Consider the following 7812-nt stretch of genomic DNA (forward strand, 5'->3'; position numbering starts at 1 on the left):
AGGCTGGTAAGTCAACTTTACTCTGTAGTATGGCAGTTTAGATGTCTGGTTTGGCCTGATTGTAAATAAAACTTTTATACAAGTTACATATTAATATGGAATCTTGTTTTAACCCTTAGCTTGCTATTTAGTACTAAATGCATAAATGTGGATAATATGCACCTTCCTGGTAAACAGAGCCCTGTACATAGGGTAAGTGTGGGAGCTGCATTACATATAAGGCAAGGGGAAGTCCTACTGTGACAATGTAGGTGAGGGAGCAAGAGACTGGTTGGGGAACATTATGGACACACTGGTAATTTACATTCCATCAAATCTGCCTTCTGTCCTGTGAAGGGACGACAAATGCATTAACTCCCAGAATCCTTCACCATATTATCAAGGCAAAAGAAACTGGGAGTCTTATTCCCAAATGTATTTTATACTAATCTCTCAATGTGATCCAATGATGTGGGCAGAAAATAATAACTGATGCAGATGAGCAGGTCTAGACAGGATGTGTTTTAGTACATAAGCAATAATTATTAGCTCCTGTGTGTAGAATCACTCACAACTCAACCACTTATTTTCCTGCCTACCTTCTCTCTGCGAGACACAAACTAGATGGGGGGAGGTGGACAGTTTAGAAGTGGCCTAGATACTCATCTATATGCGGCTCAATGCTGCTACAGTGCCTCTTCAGGATCACTCTCACATCAATTGGCTGTAGGTAGTAATACGGTTGTAGGTGTTGTTACCAAGCCCGGATTTGTGGAAAGGCCACCTAGGCCCGGGCCTAGGGCGGCAGGATTTTAGGGGGGCGGCATGCTGCCCAACCACAACTTTAAACTCATTTTTAACCTTCCCATGCACCAATCCCCATTGATGAAAATTTGCACGAATAAAGGGAAGGCGACAGGGGCGACAAACGGCAGTGGGCCTAGGGGCTCCCATTATGTAAATCCGGCCCCGGTTGTTACATAGACTTGTGATTAAAATAAAGGGCTGATGGGAGTTGGCTTGTGCCCACTGGGAGATGCTCTAGGATTCTGGCAGGCAAGTCCAACAATGATTATCTTTCTGTAGCCCAATTCCCCATTGTTAAACAGTATGGCTGCCATGTCATGTACAATTCTATGTTTCTGTGTTCCATTGCTGCCTAGCAGGAAACAAATGATTGTCACACACAGGCCAGTAAGTGCTGGGGCACAACTTGCAGTTCTAATGAGTCTCTCTGCTGGACTTTCCCACAGACTTTAAACAAAGGGAAACATTAGCATTAAATGAGGTTCTTTTTTTTTGGGGGGGGGGTGGATTTTTATGATTACTTTAGATGCTAACTCTCTCTTACATGGAAATTAAAATGCAAGGTTTGGCAAACTAAAAAGTGATTTATTCTGAGCTAAGCTTTTGTTGTTATTATTTGCTATTCTGTTCAGGCCTGCCAGAGTACTGGTGGGCCCCTGCCAAGAACAATTCCAATCAAACCTGTTTATTATTTTTGCTATAAAACATCTGGAACAGTTAACACCATGCAATTGTTGTGAAAGTGGGTCCATGATAAATGCAGCAAAGAATAAAGACCGATTGCAGTTTACTATTGCCTAAATGATATTAGTTGCATGTAAGGGAAATGTCCCTTTAAGAAGGTTGGCGAGAGTTTGAAAAGAGGAAGTGGGTTCCACTGCTGACATGTAGCCCAAGATAAATACTACATTTATATTTTCTCATTTATCTGTACCAGGGCTTAATGGGAAAAAAAACAATAATTAAAATTAAATTTTTCTACTGTCATTTCCAGCAGTCATTTCTATTGATTGATATGCAGTGTGGTCTGCTTGGTACAACAGAGACTACAGGCCTGAAGGATTAATCAGAGGGATACATAGTAACATAGTAAGTAAGGTTGAAAAAAAACAAACGTCCATCAAGTTCAACCTCTTTTTTTTTTTTAATTATTATTTCTGCCTAACTGCCAGTTGATCCAGATACAGGAACCTCATGGCATTTGTGCTAAGCTTAACATCCACTTGCTGCAGTCAGGGCTGCCATTAGAAATCACGGGGCCCACCCCTGCCCCGAAGCCACCCAGATCCCACCCCACAGTTAAAAGACCACATAGACATCAGCGATAGAAACAGTAAACCCCCCACACAAGCTATAAAAAGCCATTGATGGTCAGGTACAAGTTAAATGTAAAAAATTGTGGCGCCAGGGCCCCTATAAAAGTTTTTTGAAAAAACATTGGTGGTCAGGGTAACCCCTACAAGTTAAAAGGACAATTGGTGACCAGGTCCCCCCTATAGGTGAAAAAAACACATTGGTGCCAGCCCCCCCCCCTTACAAGTTAAAAAGAAACATTGGGGCCCCAGAGAATAAAAAAAAAAACCACTGGTGGCAGGGGTCTATAAAGTATTACAATAATACATTGGTGGCCAGAGGTTTGATGAAATTAAAAAAACAAACAAAAAGCATTGGTGTTAAGTAGAACTGAACTCGTGGCTTCAGGTCTTCAACTTTGGCTCCATTCGTGGCTTCAGCAATTCAACTTCGGCTCCTTTCATGGCTTTGGGTCATTTCGTAGCTTCAGGACTTCAACTTAGGCTCCTTTCATGGCTTCAGGTCTTTTTGTGGCTTCTTTGGGTTCGGCATGGATTTGGCACTGTCAAGAAGGGCCCGGCTATTTAGAAAAGTGCAGCACAGCCAGGCCCCCCTTTAGGCCCGGTACAACAGTACCCCCTGTGCCCCCTGATGGTTGCTCTACTTGCAGTGTGGTCAGTACTATAACCTCAGTGCTTGGTGGAAGCGACCAGTTATGTAAAGATTCTCCTTTACATTAAATGTTAGTATGATATAGAGAGTGATATGCCAAGACAGTTTGCAATTGGTTTTGATTTTATTATTATTTGTGATTATTTAGTTTATATTCAGCTGCAATTTCAGCAGTCTGGTTGCTATGGTCCAAAGTACCCTAGCAACCAGGCACTGATTTTAATGGGACATTGGAATATGAATAGGAGAGGGTCTGAATGGAAACATGAGTAATAAAAAGTAGCAATAACAGTTAATATGTAGCCTTGCAAAGCATCTGTTTTTATATGGGGTCAGTGACCCCCCATTTGAAAGCTGGAAATAATTTGAAATAATTCAAAAACTTAAAAATGAAGACCAGTTGCTTAGAATTGGCCATTCTATAACATACTAAAAGTTAACTTTGAGATGAGCCTCCCCTTTAAGCTGTGTTTTGGGGGTTTCCTTTTAGATATGAAACCCTGGACTTTCTTTTTGGGTAAGATGTCTGAACCAAACGTGGAACTATTGTGGTCCTGGGCATATAACATTTGCGATCATATAACATTTGAGATCATATAACATTGAGATCCCCAGCAACTTGCAAGGGGGGTTAATGACTTTTTCTCCAGCCGCCATAGGTCCTATGTTGTGTCCTATCTTATTGGCGAGGAACACTAACATTGCCCAGTGACTCTTGTAGAGACTGTCAGTCACACAGGATTCCAGCAACAACATAAAAAATACTATAATGCTTTCTACACTGGCCATAGGCAAATATATATACAGTATTGAATACTGTTGAGTATTTGAAAAGTTATGTTTTCAGGTCCAATTGATTTGCATGTCAGGGAATGTGAAGGCCATCAACCTATTCATCCTACTCTTAATTCCATGTTGGGCTAATGTTACTATGGTAACTGCCCTGTAGTTTGCCACTGACACAATGGATCACGTTTATGCACACTGATAAGCTTATATAGACGGTGCTGGCACACTTCTCAATTAAAACATACATACAGTAGACAAAAAAATAATGAACTGATGGGTGCACCACGCCTAATTCACAGGCCCGGATTTGTGGAAAGGCCACCAAGGCCCAGACCTAGGGCAGCAGGATTTTAGGGGGCGGCATGAAGCCCAACCACACTCACATTAGTTCAAAAACACTGGGGATGCGCAGGAGATACGATTTTTTACATTTTCTGTGCACCAATCCCCATTGCTCCAATCCCGATGATGAAAATTTGATTGAATAAAAGGGAGGGGACTGGGGTGATGAACAACGGAGGGCCTAGGGGCACCTGCTAAGTAAATCCGGCCCTGCTAATTCAACACAATGACTAATTGGTGAGTTATCACTGCTATAGGCGCCTGCATGTTAACATTGTCCAACTTAGTCATGGTGGAAAACACATTTGCTTGCTGTGATTTGTATTCACTTCCCCTTCAGAGAAATACACACTTCTCACGGCAGAATGCTTCCCATTTCAAGGGACCGTGCTGCCTGTTATTATGTAAGTATTTGTGTGGGAATTTCCACATGGGCAGATTTGTATCTAATTGTACATCAAGTAGCAGTTCTAATCTAATGGCACTTCCAGTGTCAGGCGATTTATTTGTAACTGCTGATAAGAAGCCAGAGAATGATAAATCTCGAAATTAAACTTAAAACTCGAATCGAGTTTGAATAATCCACAATTCCAATATGAGAGTTTGACTTGGGCTTTGAGCAGCTTTGGAGCATAATAAATATAGAAAAATTCGACTTTATATTTCCCCCCGAAAAATTTGAGTTTTTTAGAAAACACAACTCGACCTTTAAAGGAACAGTTCAGTGTAAAAATAAAAACTGTGTAAATAGATAGGCTGTGCAAAATAAAAAAATGATTCTAATATAGTTAGTTAGCCAAAAATGTAATCTATAAAGGCTGGAGTGACTGGATGTGTAACATAATAGCCAGAATCCCTCTTACTGCTTTTCAGCTCTCTAACTCTGAGTTAATCAGCAACTTGAAGGGGGTTATGGCCCATGTGCCCCCCCCCTCAAGTCTCTGATTGGTTACTGCCTGGTAACCAATCAAGAGAGCTGCAGGAAGTAGTGTTCTGGCTATTATGTTACACATCCAGTCACTCCAGCCTTTATACATTAAATTGTTGACTAACTATATTAGAAACATTTTTTATTTTGCACAGCCAATTTACCCAGTTTTTATTTTTATACTGAACATTTCCTTTAATAAATAACCCCCTTAATGAATTTTGCTAACATTAAGATGCTGAATAATCCAAATTTAGTGCAAGATGTTCATGTTGGGTGGGTTTCTGCTCTTTGAAATGAATTTGCTTTATGAATGTGCATTTATCTCACAGTAGTGCAGGCGGACTCACAGGGAAGGGAAGGTTTGGTTTTTTAGAATGCTGTTGATTCTGGCTTTTTTTATACTTTTCAAACAAAGTAGCCCTTCAACAAGCCTCAAGCAAACAATCAACACTCATTAAATCCACGGGACAGCCTTTAGCATCATTTAGGGGCAAATGGGGCCGCACCTTGTATAGAGGAGTAAGGCTTAAGGCCAGGGATGGGTGATTAAATGTGCTATAGTTGCTGATCAAACAACTTGCTTAAGGCTGGACACAGGACCAGTCTATGGAGCTAATGGGGTAACTCACATTCTTGCATAAATACACATCTATTACAGTTAGCTCACACAGGCCCAGTATGTGCTACAGACTTTCCTCATGCCTCAAGAGAAATAAAGGAAGTTGAGCCAGTTTTTGCCTTTATCAATAAAAAATGAAGGTTTTATCAGTCCATATGTTTTGGTCGAATTTGAGCTGAAGCCAAATCCTAATTTGCATATTTAAATTTCAGTTAAATCCAAGCCTTGTCATCTTCAACTGTCCAGAGATTAAGTGATTCTGATTCAGTAAAGTATCCAGTAAAAGCACCGCTATTTGGTCAAACTGTAACCCAAAGCCTGGATGCAGTGCATTGTTACTGCCGATATTCCCGGTATCAACCGTGAGCAGCATGGTGTACCAGACCCCAGTGTATAGGAAGAAAAGAAGCCTGCCTAAACAAACGAGTCAACCATTTACAAACAAAGATGAGTTAGTGTTGGGTGCCTGAACACTGAAGAAACTTTTCTTGTTGCACAATAGTATTATTGCATGTAAACCTTGCACCACCATTACGTACTAGTAGCAGCTCTCTAATCTAAGTGATATGTGGGACAGAATCCCTCCAGTTGAAGTGGGGAATCTAGACTCTGCTCTGTGCAACATCCCATTATGAAATCAAGAATAATATGAAGTCAGTCCTCACTTTGCTGCTACAGCAGCCTCTGCTCTTCTGTGAAGACTTTTCACTTGATGTTTGAACATGAATTGCTTCCCTTCAGCCAAAGCAGGATCAGCAAGGTTGGGCAATCAGGCCTGGCTTGTCAGTCAAGTTCTTTCCCTCCCAGCTTTGTGCAAGAATCTCAGTGTATGCGGTGCTTTCCTGGGCTTTGCTTGCTCTGGTCCATAGCCCAAATCATGGAAAACATCACAAGACCATTATTCTTACTCCATTCCAGTTGGAATTATCTATGTAGACAAGTAGTGTTTTATTTGCACCTGACAAATCCAACCTCTTGCCAACATTCCAGACACAATTTGGTACCAAGTGACAAGTGTTCCAGCGGAGAATTAGATTTTAGAAGGGTTGTTTGGACTCTCATGTGAATATTGTTTTACCTTACAGGCCATTTGCCAACACAGCAAGTTGTCGCTGATACAATGAGTTGCATTTAGCACCCAGTTTGGCAGACCAAGCACCAAAATGAATTAGATCCCACTTTGTACCACTACACCATAGTGACCTATAGTATGGGAGATTATAACACAATAAGAGGCTATGGAATTGATAACACAGGTACACATAACATAATCAGAACAGAGTTTTAAAGGGATTAGGTCATACTTTTTATATCACTCCAACTTGCAGTAAAGAATGACTGAAGTTTATCAGAACACAAGTCACATGACTTGGGGCACCTGGGAAACGGACAATGTGTGTAGCCCCATGTCAGATTTCAAAAATAAATATTAAAAAATCTGTTTGCTCTTTTGAAAAATGGATGGAGCAGCACTATTAACTGATGTATTTTGAAAAAAAAAAAAACATGTTTCCCCATGGTTGTATCCCTTTAAGGATTCCATTGACATCGGGAATCTGATACTAATGTGCCCAGAAGTATCCAAGGGCACTACATGGGCAGATATTGGCTTGTAATGGCTTTATGTAAGGTTTAATGATACTTTTAAAGGGATCCTGTCATCGGAAAACATGTTTTTTTCAAAACACATCAGTTAATAGTGCTACTCCAGCAGAATTCTGCACTGAAATCCATTTCTCAAAAGAGCAAACAGATTTTTTTATATTAAATTTTGAAATCTGACATGGGGCTAGACATATTGTCATTTTCCCAGCTGCCCCTGGTCATGTGACTTGTGCCTGCACTTTAGGAGAGAAATGCTTTCTGGCAGGCTGCTGTTTTTCCTTCTCAATGTAACTGAATGTGTCTCAGTGGGACATGGGTTTTTACTATTGAGTGCTGTTCTTAGATCTACCAGGCAGCTGTTATCTTGTGTTAGGGAGCTGCTATCTGGTTACCTTCCCATTGTTCTTTTGTTTGGCTGCTGGGGGGAAAAGGGAGGGGGTGATATCTCTCCAACTGGCAGTACAGCAGTAAAGAGTGATTGAAGTTTATCAGAGCACAAGTCACATGACTTTGGGCAGCTGGGAAATTGACAAAATGTCTAGCCCCATGTCAGATTTCAAAACTGAATATAAAAAAATCTGTTTGCTCTTTTGAGAAATGAATTTCAGTGCAGAATTCTGCTGGAGCAGCACTATTAACTGATTCATTTTGAAAATTCTTTTTTTTCCCATGACAGTATCCCTTTAATATTATGACTAAGGTGTAATGACATAGCTGTGTGTATATTATGATATAGGTTAGGTCTGACACTGGTTATGCAGAGTTCATATTTTGA

This window comes from Xenopus laevis, chromosome 1L (genome assembly GCF_017654675.1).
Source record: "Xenopus laevis strain J_2021 chromosome 1L, Xenopus_laevis_v10.1, whole genome shotgun sequence".
In the NCBI taxonomy this organism is placed as follows: Eukaryota; Metazoa; Chordata; class Amphibia; order Anura; family Pipidae; genus Xenopus; species Xenopus laevis.